Source organism: Carlito syrichta, unplaced genomic scaffold (assembly GCF_000164805.1).
Source record: "Carlito syrichta isolate Samal-C Ts95f unplaced genomic scaffold, Tarsius_syrichta-2.0.1 Scaffold279535, whole genome shotgun sequence".
Lineage (NCBI taxonomy): Eukaryota > Metazoa > Chordata > Mammalia > Primates > Tarsiidae > Carlito > Carlito syrichta.
This window is the reverse complement of record NW_007223631.1, coordinates 101,971-122,716: the sequence shown is the minus strand read 5'-3', so window position 1 is coordinate 122,716 and position 20,746 is coordinate 101,971. Positions and strand designations below refer to the sequence as shown.

The window sequence follows — 20,746 nt, the reverse complement described above, 5'->3', positions numbered from 1 at the left end:
TGTTACCCAGTGGGTAGTTCTTCACCCCTTGCCCTCTCCCTGCCTTCTCTTTTTAGCAGTGCCCCAGTGTCTGTTGTTCTGAGACCTGGCACATTTCTTAGTGGATTACTATTTTATAAATATTATAGGTAGCTGCATGCTAATGTTGTTGGTAAATACATGTGTTAAAGGATAAAGTAAGATACTTACATGATTTTTATAAATTAAAAAGCTAAATTGTTTTAAGGTTGATATGCTTTCAAAATAATAAAAATAATAGTGTAAGTAATAAATCTAAATATTGATTTAAAATTAAATTTCTATTAATCTTGGCTATTTATAGTTCCTAGTCTAAATATGAGGATGATCTTTTTTAGACTTAAGTATATAAAGTGGTTGGATTCTCTAACTATTGGCAGAATAGAAGGCATTGTATTGTAGATGGCTGAATTGTTAGCATGCTAATTATCAACTATTTCTATTATCTTAGAAATATTTGGGATCTTCATTTTCAAAATATTGCATGCTAAGTTTCTTACTTGCAACTGGAATTATTCTCTTATAATTTTGAAAAGCAATATGCATTTTTGTAGTTTTTTACTGGTAGTGTTTAACCATTTAGAGGAATGACTTTGTAACATAGGAGTTTTGAATTACATTTCTATAGAATTTGAGAGTAATATGGTGGAAAATTTTGCTGTGAATTTCTAAAACTTGCACAGCTTTGGATGGTGAGGGTTTGGTAATGCTAAAAATGAAATTGTTGTTGTGCTGCTATTCATGCATCTTGAAAGTTGGGGAAGAGGATCCTGTTAGAATGCCAGCCACTTTAAAAGATAACAGATAAACACACACAATGTTATTTTAAGCTTAAAACTGAAACCAGAAAAAAAAAACATGTTAACATCAGTTGAAACTTGTGGTGGAGACAAGGAGATTATTAATATAGTAGAAATATATACATAGTGCTTTCCTGCCAAAGAGCTCAAGTATTTGTTCATCTTTATCAAAATATTCCCAAGAAGCAAAAGAGATCAAGGCACAGAGAAAGCTACTAACTTGAAAAAGTCTAGGCAAGTTAGCGTCAGAGTCAGTGTTAAAACTCTGTAAACTCCACCCATTAGTAGTTTGCCCTCTTGCTCTGGAAAATTGTGAAGGTACAACGGGACTTAGAATTAGATGATCTAGGTTTAGTTGCTACTTATTAGAGATATAACTTTTGGTAAATCAGGCTTTCTTTGGGTCACAGTATCGCTTTGATTCTTTTTTGTCAAAGTATTTTTTTGTGTGTGTGCTGTTTAACTCTTTGTGAGATAGCGTTTCAAGTTATATTCAGTTTATTTGAAAAAACAATTCTGGGGTCTCTGTAATCAATAATGGGAGCAAAAAAGTTCAGGTATGGACATCGCTTTTTATTCTCTGTAGGAGTGACTTGTGATTAAGGATACATAAGGTAAAGATATCACAATGTGTACAATGTTTATTTCTTCTTAAAAACTATAAATTGGATTGTTGATTACAGGGTGCAGGGTAATTCTAACTAACCTTGTTTTTAACAGGTGTGCAAATATCTAAACCGTTGATGAGAATGAGATTATATTATATTCATGAAAAAATTAATATCAAATTACATATGTCAGATTTTCCAAAGATTCTTCTGTGTTTCCATAGTAACACAGATTTTTGCACTTAAGCATTTAATATTTTTGTATTCATGTAGGATACTAATTTTGAAAAATGCTACAGTTGGTAATTTAAAACCAAAATATGGGTTGAAATAATTTTATAAGCTAATATTTAATTAATTTATAATCTGGGAAAGCAGTTTGATTTTCCTAATTATAACTAAGCAATAGATATGAGTCTAACCCCCAAATGCAATCTCATTAAAATCTTTTTCAAAAGTTGTGTTTTTCTTTTTAGTTATAAATATTTTAATTGAATATCTATTTTAATTCCAAAAATTTCTGATATGGGGAGTTTCTGATTTTTAATTTTATACATTTGCTTTAAGGGTGATTTTTCACTGGTTACTTAACATAGGAAGCTCTGAACTCTGATACTGGAGCCCATGGAAGAAAGGATTATTTTATTTTAAAGCCAATTCAGAAATTTCATTTGGCTTCTCAGCTTTAAATTTCTTTCACAACAAATGTTTTATCAGAAAAATAGAAATGAACCATCTGCTGAAGCGTTTATCAAGTGGGGAATAGCCAAAGTAGTAGAAAGACAACATAGGTGATTCATTTTCTATAAGAGAATAACTGAAAACATTAAATTGCATAAAGCACATGCATCAGAATTGCATACACTTAACAGAAAATTCCCCTATTCTTTTCCATCCTTCCCTATCTAAGTTGGACTTTTAAAACTTTTCATTTTTATTTTTCACACAGTATTTTTAAGTCATTTTTCAGCATCACGAACATTATAAAAATAAATACATGGCATTTCTTTCAATTTTCTCATCCAAACCTAGACTTTGGATCCTGTGACTATTAGTTTGACCTTTGTCTGTTTTGCTATTGTTGGTGTATCTATGTCTACTTTGGGACCTTGTCCAAATTATTACTCCCACCGCCAGTGTCCTGGCTTATTCCTTTGACTGGTTAATATCCCTCTTTGCATTCTTAAACATTATGGACGGTGTTGATGTTTTTCTCTTATATCTTAATCAAAGACTTATGCAAATAGCCATGTTTCTGCTTTCCCCCTTTGTTTGCTTTTTCTGTTGCTTTCTTTTCTTTGTGTAATTCTGCTCTAAGTTATTGTACAGAATCAAATTAATTTTGTGTCCCAAGGCTAAGCCAGTTGATCAACTAGATTACATATTTAACAAGGCTATGTCAAGTCTCTTCTTTTGTGCTGTTAGGGGTCTTATGTTGTGATGGAAGACATAACTGAATAGCAGTGTATGATCTAGTGGCTCATTATTGATGTTAGATACATAATGCTTTTGTAAGAAACCTACCATCTTTTATATAGACAGCTAGAGAATGATAGCGTTCCACCGTGGGCTGTACTTCCACTATAAACTAAGTAGCATCCACTATGTTAGGAAAATGGATGCATTTTAAGAATTTACTAATAATTCTTAAAGACTGATCACTGGTAACTTTCTGCTAGATATATTCAGCAATATATCTTCAGTTACTGCTGCCTTCTGGTCTCTATATAGGGTATGATAGCTATAAAAATTCCTACTGTTATTTTGATTGATATTGCAGAGAATCTGTAGATCAATTTGGAGAGAATTGACATCTTAAACAGTATTGAGTCTTCTAACTTATGAACATGGTGTCTCTATTATTTTAAGGCTTCTTTGATTTATTTTTCAGTTTTTATAGTTCTTAGTCTATAGATTCTGCACATATTTTGTTAGATTTGTATTTTATTATTTCATTTCTTCCCCCCAGCCCCTACCCTATTTCATTTCTTTAGTGCTATTGCGGTAGCACTCTTTTATAGATCCCAACTGTTTATTGTTAGTATATATAGATATGATTGGTTTTTGTATATAGACAATGTTGTCAGCAAATAGAGATAGTTTACTTTTTCCTGAAACATGTGTGACATATTTATTTGTTTGCCTTCTACTACTATTTGGGATCTTTGGTGGTTGAATAGCAGTGTGTTGGGAGAAGCAATTCACCATGTGTCCTGAGTTTCCTTGAATGTTCTTGCTGTGGTATGCCAAGAGGGCAAAGCCCTGACTACTCTTTACTTGGTCCATTTCTCAGGGTTGTATTTGTAGCTAGCAATCTTGAGGAGTGAAATAATGATTCCCCATACAAAGAGCATGCAAGCAGACTTGCTTCTGCTTGCTATAAAAATGGCAACCTGCCCAAGCTCAGCGTTCTTCAGCAGTAATGGAATGCTCCAGTATACAGAGCATAGAGCATCCACTTACACCCTGCCAGGTGTACTTGAAGGGCAAGGTGAACTGTCACTGACATGATACTCGTACTGCTTGCTGTATCATGGTAATAAAATTCTTTATTTCTGACTCAGGCATCTTATATCTTTGGTTAGCATCTGTGAAATAGTAACAGCCTAGCTTCATAGTTTATAAGTAGGGCAAAATCCCAGACCCTTAACAATTTGTAACATTTTTGGCTTCAAGGATATGATGTTGACAGAGACATTACTTCTTGGAGGAGGAAGGACAGGGCCCTTGTGGGCTGGTTTAGGGGATATGAGAACAGTAGCAAATACTCTTATTTAAGGGGTGGAGTAGTAGTGGAGAGTGAGAGTCCTATATCAGCCTACCTGTTAATGAATTTTTTGAGGCTTAGCAATGAGAAGTGGAATTAAATGAAGCTGCTCCAATGGTGCTTTGCTTATTGCTCATTCTCTAGGCTGGAGGAGGGAAAAACATTACACCAAAGCTGCAAGCCTCAGGGCCCTAAGGCAAAAGGCAATTTGGCGATAGCAGCTGAATCAAGAGCTTCTGAGAGCTAAAATGAAAGATGTCAGCAATGAGGATGTGGAGCTTTGGGTACAGTAAATATGTTATAAGTTCATTTGTTGAGTTTGAGTGGGCAACCACTTGAAATTGAATGTAAGCGCAGAGTCTTGCTTACTGGTGCCTTGCTGCTCTTTCTTTTTGTGCTCTCTGATTCTTCTTCCCCTTCTCTACTCTAACCTCAGCTACTTAAGATAAAAGCAAAGTATGGTAGGTAGCCTCAAGGAGGGAGAGGAATTCAAGCTTTTCTAGTTCTGTTAAATAGAGATGCCGAAGTCACCATTCTTCATGGTCCTGTGTGGGAAAGCACGGGAGGTGCCCAGGGAGACTGGAGACACCGAGGACTGCAGGGCAAAGCTGTAGCAGCATGCACAGGGCAATTAGAGCCCTCCAGGCCCCGGCATTTGCAGGAGCACGGCACCATCCTGGAGTGAGGATCCACAAGACCGAAGAAAAATCTGCCCACCATCATAGCCCTCCTCTGCAGGCTAGCCTCCCCCACTACCCTGTCCTCTCCAGGCTCCTGGTCAGGAAATAATGTAGTCTTTTGGTAGCTGTGGCTGTAGTCCCTCTTTTGCATGTGTTAAATTCCTTGGTATGTGTTTCTGCAGGGGGAGAGAACACTCAAATTCAAAAAAACTCAAGTGTGGGTGGAACCTCTGGGCCTATTCAGTGTACTGTTATTCTGGCTTCCTCTGCTAAATGTATAATTGGTATTGATGTTTTTATGTTCTTATACTGTGAATGCTTATAGAGCCACAGGAGAGTCTTCCATTCATGGAGGGCTGCATGTAGAGAGGTGGTCCCACATTGCCTCCCTGGGGGATCCAGCAAAAACAATGTATCATTCCAGGAGGAAAGAAAAGAAAAAACTTGGGCTAAAGTCTTGGTGGCTGCTGGAGAACTCAGGCCATTTCCCAGTACAGCAGTGCCACCTGCCTGACCCAGCTACCAAGTGCACCTCTTTTGAAAAGGTGGATAACTATTAGCCTTCTGCTAAGCTCTTGTTAAAATGAAATGCCTAACTTATAGATGTCTTGTGACTTTCTGACCTGATGTCCCCATTTGGGGGTAAGTTAACTGGGACTTGACAGTTAATGAGTAAAGAGCCCTACAGACCTCAGTGATCTAATGAAAGTAGTTTTTGCAGGGATGCAGCTGGCCTGCCTTAGTGTTATTTTTGTTTTTCAAGAGAGAGAAGCTACCCTTTTGGGGAGAAATATCTCTCACTTCACCACTTGAAGCAAAACCACAGGTTCATTGGGGCCCTCTATTTACAGAAGTTTCTGTAAATACCTGGGTCTGTTTCACTGATGGCAGCTAAATTAAAAGCTGTTTAGGGCTATTGCCAGCTAAAGAAAATTGGATCCCTCCATTCTCACAGCTCTGACCAGTTCTCCTCTGCTCTTGTTATATTTTTACTGACTCCTGCCTTGTTGCTAATAGCCTAACCTTCAGATCTGCCACTTAGAAGACTGTCAGATTAGAAACAACTTTCTTTGGGACTGCAAATTGCTAAAACATATTATTGCTGCCAGTCAGAAAGTCTAACTCACTCAAGCCTGTATATCCAAGATTGTCACCATTTCTAGCTGAATTCGTTATTGTACCATATGGCAACATACCACAGTATTAGACTGGACAACCACTGTGTTCTGGCTTTTGAGAAAGGAGACTTTTCAGTATCTCTCTCTTTCTTCTACTTGTAAGATGAATTCTTTTTCCTCCCACAGGGCTATAGGTTTTTTGTTTTTTGTTTTCCTGTTTCCTTCTCCTAGTTCTAACAGGTTTTCAATAGTGTCCAAAGAGTGACAGGGTTTGTTGATCTTTTTCTCAGTGGTTTAAATGTTTCTCCTTCCATCCCTTCCCTCTATATTAAAGGTGGTAGAAAGGATCCAGCCTGGACTTCATGCTTGTCTCTCAGTGGCTTGTTTTTTTCCCCCCAAGCCTGCACTATGAGGGATACTTTCTCAGGTCTTTGACCATATGCTAAGTCTTTTTTTGTGAGTAAATGTCTGGTGAGATCTGTGAAAAAGAACCTGTGAATGGGTAAGAATTCCCTTTGTGTCTGTGTACCCCATGGGTTCTATCTACATTCTTGTTAGCACATACTCAGCCTTCAGCAGTTTATTAACAATTTTAGCTGAATTATTCTTACTTGTGTCCAGGACTGTCTTTTCCAGATACCTAAGTGCTCATGTCCCATATGTCCTTCAAGGCACCTGTCTTTCATTAGAGTTTGTGTTGGTTGGTTGCCCTATAACTTCAGCTCTTTAATAAGCTCAAGAAAAGTTTCTGCTTTGCAGATGTGTTTTTCCCTTGTTCTTTTTTGTTGTCAGAGTATGAGCTATGTTTTTTCCAGCTTTCTACATTTCATATGGAAGCTGAAGAACAACTACTGGGATTTTGATTGGCACCTCATTGTATCTGTAGATCAGTTGAGGGAACATTCACATTTTCTGATCTTTAAACATGGTATATTTCTCCATTTATTTAAGTTGTCTTCAATTTTTCTCTGTAATAATTTATAGTTTTTGCCGTAGAGATTTGCACATGTTATATCAAATTGGACAATGCTGAACTCATAACATTTTTGATACTATTATAAACAGTATTTTTAAATTTTGATTTTGCATGTATTTTGTATATTAAACTTAAAACATGATTTTGCCAATTTATTAAATCTTCTTTTTTAATTAATTATTATTTTTAGTCAGTGTCCCATTCTGTCACTCAGACTGGACTGCCAATGGTATGTTCACAGCTCACTGCAGCCTTGGTCTCAAGCGATCCTTCCACCTCAGCCTCCCAAGTAACTGAGACGACAGGCACATGCCTGATTCAACAGGCACATGACACCACACCTGGCTAATTTTTTGATTTTTTTTTTTTTTGAGAGACAATGTTTTCCCAGGCTGGTCTTGAACTCCTGGTTTCTTCCTGCTTCTGCTTCTCAAAGTGCTGGGATCACAGGTGTGAATCACCACACCTGGTCTGATTTTCTTCTTACAGAATTATATTTGAGTAAACAGAGGTTTATGTCATGGTTTTCAATTTTTGATACTTTTTTTTTTTTTTAGTCTTTACTTACTGTCAAGCTAAGACTTCAAGTACAGTGTTGAGTAGAAGCGGTGAGAGCAGACATAATAGTTTTCTTTCTGGGTCTTTGGGAATAAGTATTCAGTCTTTCACGATCAGGCTTCATGTTACATGTAGGGTTTTTATGGAAGCCATTTTTTAGGTTGATAAAGTTTTCTTCTATGTTGATAATTTTTATGTGGAATGCGTATTATGTTTTTAAATGATTTTTTCCATTTACTGAGAGTTCATATGGTTTTTTTTATTTAATCTATCAACATGGTAAATTACATAGATTGATTTTTTAAAAATATTAAGCCAATGTCGCATTTCTGAGTTAAACCCACTTAGACATTATAGATTACCCTTTTAGATATTGCATGACTTTATCTGAAATTATTTTGATAGTCTTTTGCCTATGTGCTTACAGGAATATTGGTCTTTTTTTTTTGGTAATCTTTTGGTCTGGTTTTGGGATTAGGACAATACTGTACTTATAAAATGAGCTGAAAAATGTTCCCTTTCCTCTAATTTTGAAACGGTTTGTATTAGACCAGTTGTCATCTTTCTTTTTTTCCTGGTGAATTTGCCTAGAGATTCTTCAATTTTATTAATCTTTGCAAATAACTAGCGTGTTGTTTTATTGTTCTTAATGAGCAATGTTCTTTTTCTGTTTTACTGATTTCTGTTCTTACCTTTAGTATCTCTTTTCTTTTCTGCTTTGGTGGAAATTTCTTTAATTCATTTTAAGCTCTTTTTTTCCCTAAAATGTTCTCAGTACAGCTTTTACCTGCATCCCACAAATTTGGGTGACTTATTTTATATCACTTAATTCAGTGTGATTTCCAAATTTCCTTCTTTGCTGACACATGGGTTATTTGAAAGTGTATTTTCCAGTTTTCAAATAGTTGGTGATTTTTCATAGTTTTTTCTTATTGATTTCTAATGTAATTCCATTATGGTCAGAGAACATATTTTCTGTGATTTCAGTTCTTTTCAATTTAAGTTTGTTGGCGCAGAATGTGGTCTATTTTGGTAAATGTTCTGTGTTCTCTCTTGAAAATAATTTTTTCTCATTGTTGGGAATAATAGTCTATAAAAGTCAAACAGGTCAAGTTGATGATAGTATTGTAAAATCTTCTTTAGTTTTACTGATTTTCTGTTATTGTTCTGTTAACTTTTATTCTATTATGGTTGCATCATATATATTCTTTTTTAACTTTACCTTCAACTTATTTGTGTTTTTATTTTTATTTATTTATTTTTTGGAATTAGGGTCTCACTGTGTTGCCCAAGCTGGCTCACTGCAGCCTCAACCTCCTGGGCTCAGGTGATCCTTCTACTTCAGCCTCCTGAATAGCTGGAACTACAGGTGTACACCACCACACATGGTTTATTATTTTTTATTTTTTTTAGAGACGAGCTCTCTCTATGTTGCCTAAACTGGCTTCAGACTTTTGGGTTCAAGCAGTCTTCCCTTCTCAGCCTCCCAAAGTGTTGGAATTACAAGCATAAGCTACTGTGACTGTATTTTAAGGCATGTTTTTCTGTAGATAGTAATGGTTTGTTTTTGCTTTTTAAAATCCAGTTTGATTTTTGTCTTTTTATTGGGGTATAGAACATTTGCATTTAATATAACTTTCATCTGGTTAGGTATAAGCCTTCTTCCTTTTGCTGTCTGTTCTATATATTCTTTGTTCATTTTTTCTTTTCTGTCTTCTTTTTTTTTTTTTTTTGAGTCGGAGTCTCGCTCCATCGCCCAGGCTGTAGTGCAATGGCACGCTCATGGCCACCCCAGTGCCGACCTGCTGGGCTCCGGCATTCCTTCTGCCTCAGCCTTCCAAGTAGCCGGAACTATAGGCGCGCACTACCACGGCCGGCTAATTTTTTATTTGTTGTAGAGACGAGATCTTGCCAAGTTGCCCGAGCTGGTCTCGAACCTGCGGACTCAGGCAATCCACTCGCCTTGATCTCCCAAAGTGCTGGGATTACAGGCTGAACTAACTAGACTGGCCTATTTTTCTGCCTTCTTTTGGCTTGAGCAATTTTTATAATTCCATTTTATCGTCTCTGTTGACGTATTATATTTTTTAGTTTTCTTATCTTAGTGGTTATCTTAGGTTTATGATATACATGTTTAACTTATCACAGTTTACTTTCACATAATACCACATCATGTGTACTGTTAGAACCTTACAGCAATGTAATTTTCATTGCCCCCTTCTGTCTTTTGTGCTTTTTAAAAAAATGTCATAACACATTGTTGCTGTTTTTTTTTTTAAGTAACCAATTATCTTTCAAACAAATTTTAAGACTTTTATATTTTTCCATATATTTACAATTTCTGGCACTCTTCATTTATTTTTGGACTTCATAGATTCTTTCTGGTATTATTTTCCATCAGTTTGAAGAGCTTAGTATGACATTTTTTGTAGTGCAGGATTGTTGGCAACAAATTCTTTCTGCTCTTTTTATCAGAATGTGTTCCTTGTGTCTTCATTTTTGACTTTCAATTGATATATAACTCTATATTGACACTTTTTTGGTCTGTCATTTAAAAAATATTTTGTTATTTTTGACATAGATGGTTTCTTAGGAGAAGTCTGTGATCATTTGATTCTCAATTAGATGATGTGTCTTCCTCCCCCCCCCCCACCTCCCCCCGGCTTCTTTTAAGAGTTCCTTTTTGTTTTGTTTTTGTGTTTTCATTATGATGTACCTTTGTGTGATTTTTTTTGTGTGTACTCTCCTTCCTTGCTTGGAGTACACTGGTGTTCTTGGATCTATGTTTTTGTTGTGGTCATTACTGCTGCTGGTATTGTTGCTTGTTTTTTTTTTTTTTAATCAAATATGGAAAAAAATATTCCATTGTTTCCTTAGGTACTTTTTCTTTCTTACATCTTTAGTCTCCTTTAGACTCCAGTAATGTGAATTTTAGATGCTTGGTATTGTCTCACATGTCATTGAGGTGTTTTTGTTGTTTGTAGCTTTGGTTTGGATAGTTTTGCTTGCTCCGGCTCCAGGTTCATCAATCTTTTTCTTTTGTAGTGTATTATTTAGGGTGAAACCTTTCTAAGATCTGTTTCAGCTCAAATATTGTGGTTTTCAGCTCTAGAAGTTTTATTTGATCAGTTTTTTTATAATCACCATTTCTCTCTATTGTGTATATTTTTGTTTAAATTAGAGACCATAGTTGTAATAGATATCTTACTGTCTCCTAAATTCGTCATCTTTTTGCATCTTGGTATTTCTACTAAGTTTTTAGTGGATAGGATACTGGTTATAGTGTTTGAGCATTGCAAATGGATTTTGTTGTCTTCCTTTATTGAATGTTGTAGTTTGTTCTGTCAGTCAATCAAGTTACTTGTGGACCAACTTGATCCTTTCATGCTTGTTTTTAAGCTATAGTAGGACAACTTTAGATAAACCTTTAAGGCTAGTTTAGTCCTACTGCTAAGGCATAATCCTTCATAGACCCATACTACATATCCCTGTTATTCAGTGGTGTCTCCCCATTTTGACTTTCGAAGCTAGAATATCTGGCAGTATGCTGTGCGTCTGAGAGTTGATCAGTTTGAAGATTTTCTTGTAGTTGTTCTTTGCCTGGCTTTTTTTAGTCTTATGATATGCATTTATAACTTAGTATTCCTTCAAAGATTCAGGAGGCCCTATATAGAAATTTATGGAACTATTCCTCTATTTGACTTACTTTTTTCTGCGAAAGGTCCTATATATAATTATCTGGAACTGTTTCCCTGCTTAGCTTACTTTTTTTTTTCTGTTATTCTGACCTTTAGCTTCCTCAGCCATCCTTAACTCAAATTTGTCTCAACTCATTGAGCTCATTGTATTCTGCTGGGATTTTCCTCTTACATTGTAGAGGAAAGTATATTTAGCAGAAAGCCAGGATTATCATGGAGCTCACTTTATTTGTTTTCCAGGATCACAGTCCTGCATTGTCTTTTGTCTAGTATCTGAAAACAGTAGTTTCCTACACTTTGTGCACTTTTCTAGTTGCTAGGTTAAATCCTATACCAATTACTCTGTTAGGTTAAAAGTAGAAGTTTTAAATATGTTTTGAAAAGTTAATTATCGTGAAACGTCTTTTAGCAATTAATTATGAACTACCTTGTGGCATTTCTTTTATAGTTGTCTTAAAGTTATTAAAATATTTGATTGTTTTACCTTTTTATGCCTTTTTTTGGTTATGTTAGAGCCAATAGGCTAGTAATAGTTTGTAACATGTAATTCAGATTCCTGATGTTTAAAATATCTGCCCTTGTCAATTTTCTTTCTTAGCTGCTTCCATTGTTGGTTTCCTTGTTGGAGGAAAAAATTACATTGCTGGAGAAAAGATTGTGCAGCTATACATATTGATGCCTTTGCAAATTTATGCCTTCTATTCTCTAGTCAATTTCCTCTTTCTCACAGATTCTATTTTATAGACCAGAGATCAGCACACTTGTTCTGTAAAAGACCAGATAATAAATATTTTAGACTTTGCATCACATATTCTTCTGTTTTCTTTTTTGGCTCTTTACAGATATAAAAACATTCTTAGTCTGAGGGCTCAATTTGGTGACCATTGATATAGACCATCACCACTTTGTTCAAGGAATCTTTTCCTCTCTTTCTCATTATTACCAGAAGACTTTACCTCTAACTTCGTTACAAAAACAGAAGATTGAATTTTGTCAACTTCTTGCTTCCTATGCATCTCGTCTGTAAGCATATCTAGATCTTCACTTATTTGTCTTATTCTTATGTCAAGGGAAGAAGTGCATATCCTCTCATTTAAGCCTAAACCTACTCCGTAGAGTCCTGCTTTTATCCTTTTCCAAGTTCATTCACACTTGTTCCATTTGCTCTCATATGTATTATTTTCTCTGACTCTTTCTGATTCTCCTATTAATATGTGCATATTTGCTGTGTTCTCACTTTATTCCTATTGCTTTAAATTTTATATTTATGCCATCCACAGTAGTTTATCTTACGTATTTTCGGTTTAAATTGCAAATGAAAAAAAACTGTTTAGACTTTAATAAAGTACATAGGTATAAGATGTTTTGATGATACATACTCATTTCTGAGTCAGTCTTGATCTTGTTTTATTTATTTCATAAATTAACAGCTTTTTTTCCCCCCGGTGACAACATACTAACACATATTAGAACATCTCAAGCAAAAATGTTCAGTGGTATGGAGGGAAATGACTCTCTAACAGGCAAAACATCAAGAACAGAATTTTTTTTTCTTTTTAATTTTGGGAATCAGACTAGATCTAGGCACATTGTGTTGGAGGCATCACCTCACAAATCTGCCAACGCATGTCCTTTCTGAGCTGCAACACAGCTGCTGTCCTAACCACTCTCTATTCTCTCATCTCCTTGATAGTGGTTTGCATTGGTGTTTTGGTTAATGTTGGGTAAGGAAAAATACAAAAGAATCCCTTTCTCATTTTTTAAATTATATTATGGGTTTTAAAAAACCATAATGTGAGTTAAGTAGCATTGGCTTCTTCAGGATCATTTTTATACTAAGAAACACAAAGGGCATTAGGTGTTTTAAATATAGATGAGTTTTATATAAAAACAACTTTAAAGAATAAGATTACTTGTAAAGAATAAAGACACATTAAAAAAAAAACTACATGTTCTTACAACAATTTGTTCTATTCTTTTTTTTCTGTAACACAGTTATTCCTCCCCCGCTCCCCACACAGCAGATTTGTAACGTAAGAATAGAATCATGGTGCAGCCTGCAACTCCCAGAGGTAAAACACACAGTACTAGACTTCCATCTGTAGATTTTACTTTTCAGATTTCATGTCATTTTTTCAGAGTTAAATTCAAATTTAAAATCATTTTAAGCTTTCAAGGATTGTATTTATGTTTGGTTGTTCTCTTAAAAGGTTTCATCATACTAGTTACTTATATTCTTTGATTAGATATTTTATTTAGTGCAATTCTTTTTTATTATTCTCTTTCAATTATGTATACTATAAATTGGCATTGCATGTTTCTTAAATTTTAATTGTTTGCTTGAATTAGTTTTGAAATGGTCTTTAACACTTGAATTTTCCTTTCCCTTTCTTTTTAAATTAACTTAAAATAGCATCATTAATGAGTGTTTTATCTATTTGAGTAAATTTCTAAAATTCATTTTGAATTGGATGTTTTATGTGTATAAGTATAGCTCAGAATTATTCAAAATTGAATAAAGGTAGTATGAATGAATCTGGAAGGATTAGTAATACAGTAATTTAATATTTTTAAATGCATGTTTGACATTACACTTGGATTTGAGAGTATTTAGCCTAGAATAAAGAAGATTTATTGGTATTATAATAGCTAGGTTAAGTCTTTGAATCTGTTGAATCACAGATGAACTCATGCTAGTAGAATCAAAATTTGTACCATATTGTGTTCTCTTTTTGAACATATGATGTAATGAAGATATTTCAGATAAGTTAAAAATACAATTGTTTCACTAGCTATAGAAAGGAGACCAGTAAAAGTGTTATCATGTTAACTTATATAATATGGGAAAATTTTTCTGTGAAAACATTAAGTGGTTTAACATTTGTGGTTTTGACTATTTCTCACTTGTCTTGGAATATCCTTAATTATAGTAATTTGTTTATTTGCTGAGACAAGAGTATGACACACATGTTAGTGTCTCTGATGTTCTGGAAGGAAGTCATTTAGCTAATGTGTGAGCTTAGCCCTGCCCACTTACCCAATTTCATTCTGGTTAGTTCTCTATATTCCTCAGATTCTCATTTTGCTACCATTTGCAGAATCTCTCAAGAGTCATATTTAAAAACCAGAGAATTCTTGGAGTTTCTATCACTTGTATCTACTAAAATGTGCTATATTAGTATGAGAGATTTACAGATTTCAACTGTAATTCTTGCTCACTTTTATGTTATGGAGACATGACTCTTGTTCAGGTTATTTTAAATAACATCAAAATCACCATAGGAAAATCTGATTACTCGGCTAAACATTTAATGAATATTTATTTATTACATTCTGTGTGCCTCATGGGGTGTAAGGTGCTAAGGAAACAATGACAAAAAATGTATTTGTAGTTTAGTAAGAGAGACAAATATGACATTAAGTATAGTACTAAGTATTAGATGCTGTGAAATCACAGAAGAGAGGCACTAGTTTGTAGGGATATGATCAGGGAAAGCCTTCCAGAGAAAGTAGGTAAGTTGAGGTGTGAATGATATTCAGGTATTAGCCAGATCAAGGGGATGAGTGCTGGTCCAGATTGGTGAAAGTAAATCATACAAACTGGACAGCCTTTCCTAGAAGAAATTAGAGGTAAAGAATACAAGGGAAGAAGATAAGGAAAGGACAGGGAAGTGTTGAGAGATAGAGTCAGATGAATATGGCCATGTAAGCCATATTAAGGAATTCAGACTTTTATAGGAGAGCAATGATGAAGAGAATAACGGGGGAGGGGCATAGCTCATCAACAAGGGTACCTGCATAACGAACATTTGTATGCCTATCCCTGAATTGTACCCCACGTCTTTAAAACAAAAAATTGAAAGAAAAAAGAGAGAATAATGTATTCAGACTTATATTGTAGAAAGATCACTCTGACAGCAATGTCAGATAGACTGGAATATTGGGAGCATAATTAGAGACAGAGAAAAGCCCAGTGTGCTAGGCGAGAGATGGTGGTGGTAAGTATTAAGGGAATAGCATTAAGGATGGAGCAAAGTAATTGGATGTAATTTAAGGAGATACAGAAGCAGTGGATCATCATAAAGGTCTTCATCCTCATTGTCTTTACATCGAGGAAGCCGAGAAGGAGAAAGAAGAAGAGGGACTGGTCTTGCTGTCTCATGAGTGGCATAGGCGGAAGAGGTGGAGGAGGTGGAAGGGGAGTCCGAAGAGGTGGAAGAGGTAGAAGAGGCAGGCACTCTTGGTATAACTTTATGGAAATACAATGTAATCTGACTTTTTTTTGCTTTTTTATTTCTTTTTTATTTTATTCTTGCTTTTTTTTGCTTTTTTGTGTTTCTGTACAGTACCAATCCTTCTTCCATTATCTGCTTTAGTTTCAGTGCCTATATCATAGAAGGGTTCATGTTAAAAAAAAAAAACAAAACTCAAAAGCAGTCTTGAATAATCAGAACCCTTCTGCCAGATTATCTAGCGTCAATTTGTTTTCTGTCACTGCTTCTTCTATGTCTTCTTTTTTATCATCTGGCACTGGTTTGGAGGTACTCATCTCTATTGAGTTGTCTTCTGTTAACTCCTCTAGTGTTGTATCTATTAGCTCTTGAATTTCAACAAGATTTACATCTTGAAACCCTTCCCCTCTCCCCCCTCCTTTTTTTTTATCCACAATCTCTCATGATTTCTTTGATTGGCTGTATCATAAATCCTGTGAAGTCATGCACAATATCTGAACATAGTTTTCATCAGCAGGAATGTATTGCTTTGGGCTTGATGGCTTTTGTTGCTTTTTCTATAATAACAATGGCATCTTTGATGGTGTAATCCTTCCAGACTTTCCATGATATTCTCTCTGTTGGGGTTCTCTCCCATAGTGTTAACAATCCTTTCCATAGAGTACTGTGTATAATGAAGTTTACAGGTCCTTAGGACCCCTAGGTCTAAAGGCTGGTTTAGAGACGTGTTTGGGGGCAAGTAGACCACTTGAACGGCTTCAGTGTTGAACTCATGGGGTTATGGGTGGCCAGGGACATGGTCCAATATCAAAAGAACTTGAAAAGGCAGTCCCTTACTGGCAAAGTACTTCCTGACTTAAGGGATAAAGCGTCGATGGAACCAATCCAGAAAAAGCATTCTTGTTGTCCAGACCTCCTTGTTGTATAACCAGAAGACAGGCAGCTGGTGTTTATCTCTTCCCTTAAGGGCTCAGGAGTTAGCAGCTTTACAGATAAGGGCAGTCCTGATCATAAACCTGACTGCATTTGCACAGAACTGTAGAGTTCATCAATCTCTTCCTCCCTTAAATCCTGTTGCTTGTTTCTCTTCCTTATGAATAAATGTTTTTTATGGCATTCCCCTTCCCTGCCCCCTGCCAAAATAGGACACTTTTGATTACCTTAAAGATATGTTCAGGCAGTTATTCCTTTTCCTCAGTGATTTTTTTCAATAGTGTCTGGAAGCTTATGTGCTTCATCTTGGTCAGCTGAAGCAGCTTCTGCTGTTATCTTGACATTTTTTGTTGTTTTACATAAATTAACCTATGTATTAGAGACCAGTGATGTTTCTGGTCTTTCAATTCCTTTGGTCTTCTGCTGGCAGACTTTATCATGATGATAGAAGTGATGTTGTGGGTCTAGACACCACCAGCTGCTGTTTTTATGCAGGAATCACAGAGCCAGATTCCCACAGCTTGTCTCTTCATCTTGGTTTTGCCACAGAATGTGCAAGGGTGCTTGGTATGTTGGCTGATTTCAGTTTTCTTCACCATTTCTGGAGGGAGGCATCATAGTGGGTCCCGTATTTATATTTACCAGTGATTACTAACTACTTGATGCCTCATTTAGCCATGTATCCACATACTATGTAGGAGTCAGAGAGGATCAAAGAGAGCTATCTTGATATTCTTAAAGCCAGACCTTTTTCTAAAATTATCAAATTATCCTTTGCTGGCATTAAATTCTCCAGCTTTAGATCCTTCATCTTTCTTTCACTTTAAGTTGTCATATAGTAACTTGAATTTTTCTTCGATCTTTAGAATCTATAGGTATGCCTTTCTTTTAGCAATCCTGCACATATATAAAAGCTACATTTTCAATAGGAGATAGAAAGATATTTTGCAAAAAGTGCAAGAGTTTTGCACCTGCTGACAATAGCTACAACAACAGCTTCATGAATTTTTTTATTTTCTTTTTTTTTTAACAGTGGTCCTTATGCTGGATTCATTTATCTTGAAATGGCAGCCAGCCACAGCTGCAGGCCTCAATCTGTGGTACATATAAAGAAATTCAGCTTTTTTATTATAATGTCATGACTTTTCTCTGCTTCTTGGGAGCACCCTCAGCATCCCTAAGGGCACTTTGTATGGGCCCCATTATGTTATTTAAGGCTTATGGTATTGCGCTAAACTCTATGAAAAATATGTGGATACTGCGAGAGATCACTTTTTACTGCAATAAACAATTTACTAAAGAGAGAAACTGCTCACGTGGAGATGATTAGCATCACATAGCATTTTAACAGGATAATCACAACATTTGAGCCCACTGCAATAGAACAGGATGTGGCTACCAAATTATTACAGTAGTACAGTGGAGTGCAGTGGCACGCTCATGGCTACCACAATCTCAACCTGCTGGGCTCAGGCAGTCCTTCCCCTCAGTTTTCCAAGTAGCTGGAACTACAGGTGTGTGCCACCACACCTGGCTAATTTTTTGATTTACTGTGGAGATGAGGTCTCACCAAGTTGCCCAGGGTGGTCTCGAACCTATGAGCTCAGGCAATCCTCTCACCTTCTCCCAAAGTCCTGGGATTATAGGCATGAGCTACCACGCCCGGCTACATTATTGCACCTTTACGTTTGTTTACATTTTTCTTGACTGAATGGCACTATGTATGATCTGCAGCATTTGTGTGCTTAAGTTTTGTTATCTTTTCTATATTTGTGTATATTTTATGGAAGTAAATGATAAAATAGACTAATATCTACATATACTGTATGTATTCATGACATATCTAACTTTTTCTTAATTAAAAAAAATATTTCTAGGGTATGTGGTACAACTGTAAATGTTTCAAATTGTCGCAAATTTCCAAAAAATTTTACAACATACTTATTGAAAAAAATCTGTGTATAAGTAGACCCATGCAGTTCAAACCTGTGTTGTTCAAGGATCAGCTGTACTCCGAGACATGTTAAATTTGAGATACTTATTGCACATCTAAGTGTAGATTTCTGATAGGGAACTGTATGTGTGGATTTGAAGTCCTGAAAAAAGAAAAGAGCAGAAGATACAAATTTGAGAATTGCCACCTTTAGATGGTAATTGAATACGAAAAAGTATGGAGTTGGATCCCCCAAAGGGAGCGGAATTAGCACTGACTCTAAGAAACTCTAATATTTGTTCATCAACATAGGAAGAGAAGACCACAAAGGTGACTAAGAGGCAATAGCTAGATAGGTGGCATGGTACAATGTAATGGAAATTAAGAAAGCATAGTGTTTTAAGGATGAAGAAGTCTATGTTGTTGTTTGTTGCTGAAACTTCAAATAAGATGAAATTGAACAGTGGCATTAGGATTTAGCAAAGAAAGGAGGAAGGTGGAGGAAGGGGAGGAAAAGGAACGGAAGGAAGGAAGGATTAAAAAGTAGTCTCTTTTGTTGGTGTCTTGCAGCATGGTGCTTAGCACGCGATTGCGATTACTCAATAAATATTTGTTGAATGAATGAGTGAATAAATAGTTGATGTGACACTATCACTATTCAACTGTTTAAATGCTTTGGTGACCTCAGCAAGACAGCATCAGGGATATGGTAATCCTACAAGCACTGAGATAAATGTGAACTTTCATGTAATTACGTTTTTCATATGCCTCTTTCAGTGAAGAGGTGGTTTCAGTTATCAAGTTCAGCAATAAAGTATTCCGTGTTTTGGGGGGAGAAGATGTCAGTAAGAATAAAATAAATTTGTGAAAAGTTATTTCTGAAGACTTTATAATCAGAATAAAATTTTAGATTATAAAATAAAAATAAAATAGGTGTCATAATGTAGCTTGAATTTGAAGTAACTGGGATTTAATCTAAACTCTACCACTGACATGGAGTTTCATCTTATGGATAATAATATATGGTTATTGAGAGAATTTAATGTGCTACTATATGAAAAGTGCTATAATGCCTGTAACCTATAGTATGATTCCTGTTGTGTGTGAGTATATATATATGATATATTGAACACTTTATATAAAACTATATATACTGGTTGATAACTTCAGAGCACTTTTCCTCTTGGCATATGTATTACTACTTTGTGGTGTATAACAAAAATTAAAAGTTTAAAACAACAAATATTTCTTAAATTACACTGTTTCTGAGAGTGTTGTAAGTGGAATATCAGCCCTCTAAAGATGTCCATGTCCTGTTTTCTAAAACTTGTGAATGTTATGTTATATAGCAAAAGAGACTTATAAAATTTGATTAAGATTATGGACTTTGAGATGGGGATGATCATGGATTATTGGGTGGGCTCAGTCTAATGTATGAGAACCTTTAAGACTAGAGTGCCTTTTCCAGAGGATGTAAGAAGAGATGAGTAAGAGAGGTGAGACAGAAGCGTGTTCTGAGAAATTCAAAGCGTGAGATGGAGGTAGGGGACTGTGAGCCAAGGAATGTGGGTGGCCTCTAGAAGCTGAGAATATCCACCAACTGACAGAGGCAGCAAGGAAACAAGGAAGTCAGTCCTACAATGGCAGAACTGAGTGCTATCAAAAACCTGCATGAGTCTGGAAACAAATTCTTCCCCAGAGTCTCTAATAAGTAATGCAGGAGGCAGGTACCTTGGATTTCAGGCTTGTGACACCCAGAGCAGACAGAGTAAACCAGATAAGCCCACTAGACTTCTAACCTACAGAACTGTGAGATCATAAATTATATTGTTTAGAACCAATAGTTTTATTGTAATTTGTCATGGCAACAATAACTAAATAATGCAAAAGATCAGGAATCCAAAAGCAACTTAGCTGAGGGGTTCTGGCTCAGGGTTTCTCTTGAGGATGTAATGAAGCTATCAGCCAGGACTTGACTGGGTTAGAAGGATACACTTTCAGGCTTACTCACTAGATGTTGATGGCCTCAGTTCCTCACTATGAGGGCCTCTCCATAGGGCTGCTCATGCAGTATGACAGCTGACTTTTCACAATGTGAGTGGGGAGAGATGTTGAGAGCATATGGGTACACAGCACAGAAGCCATAATGTCCCTGTGGTCAAATCTCAGATGTGACATATCAGCATGTCTGCTGGATTCCATTGTGCCCACAGATCAACCTTGGGATAGAATAGATTATATTGTAGAAGAATGTGACTACCAAGGGGCAGAGGTCATTGGGAGACTGGCCTCCACAAGTATGTATGTGCCTAAGATATCAAACTATCTTCCATGTTACCTCATTACGCCATTTATTTTATTATTTTTTTTTTTTTGAGTTGGAGTCTCACTCTGTCACCCAGACTGGAGTGCAGTGGCCGCTCCC

At 35.9% G+C, this 20,746-nt stretch overlaps 1 protein-coding gene across 1 annotated transcript in view; it reads left to right on the top strand.

Moving 5' to 3' along the window:
- The window catches only part of COG5 (component of oligomeric golgi complex 5), a gene marked incomplete at its 3' end in the record, with an annotated part of 170,559 nt that overhangs the window by 77,165 nt on the left and 72,648 nt on the right, over positions 1–20,746 (top strand). The gene's annotated exons all lie outside the window — the stretch shown is intronic.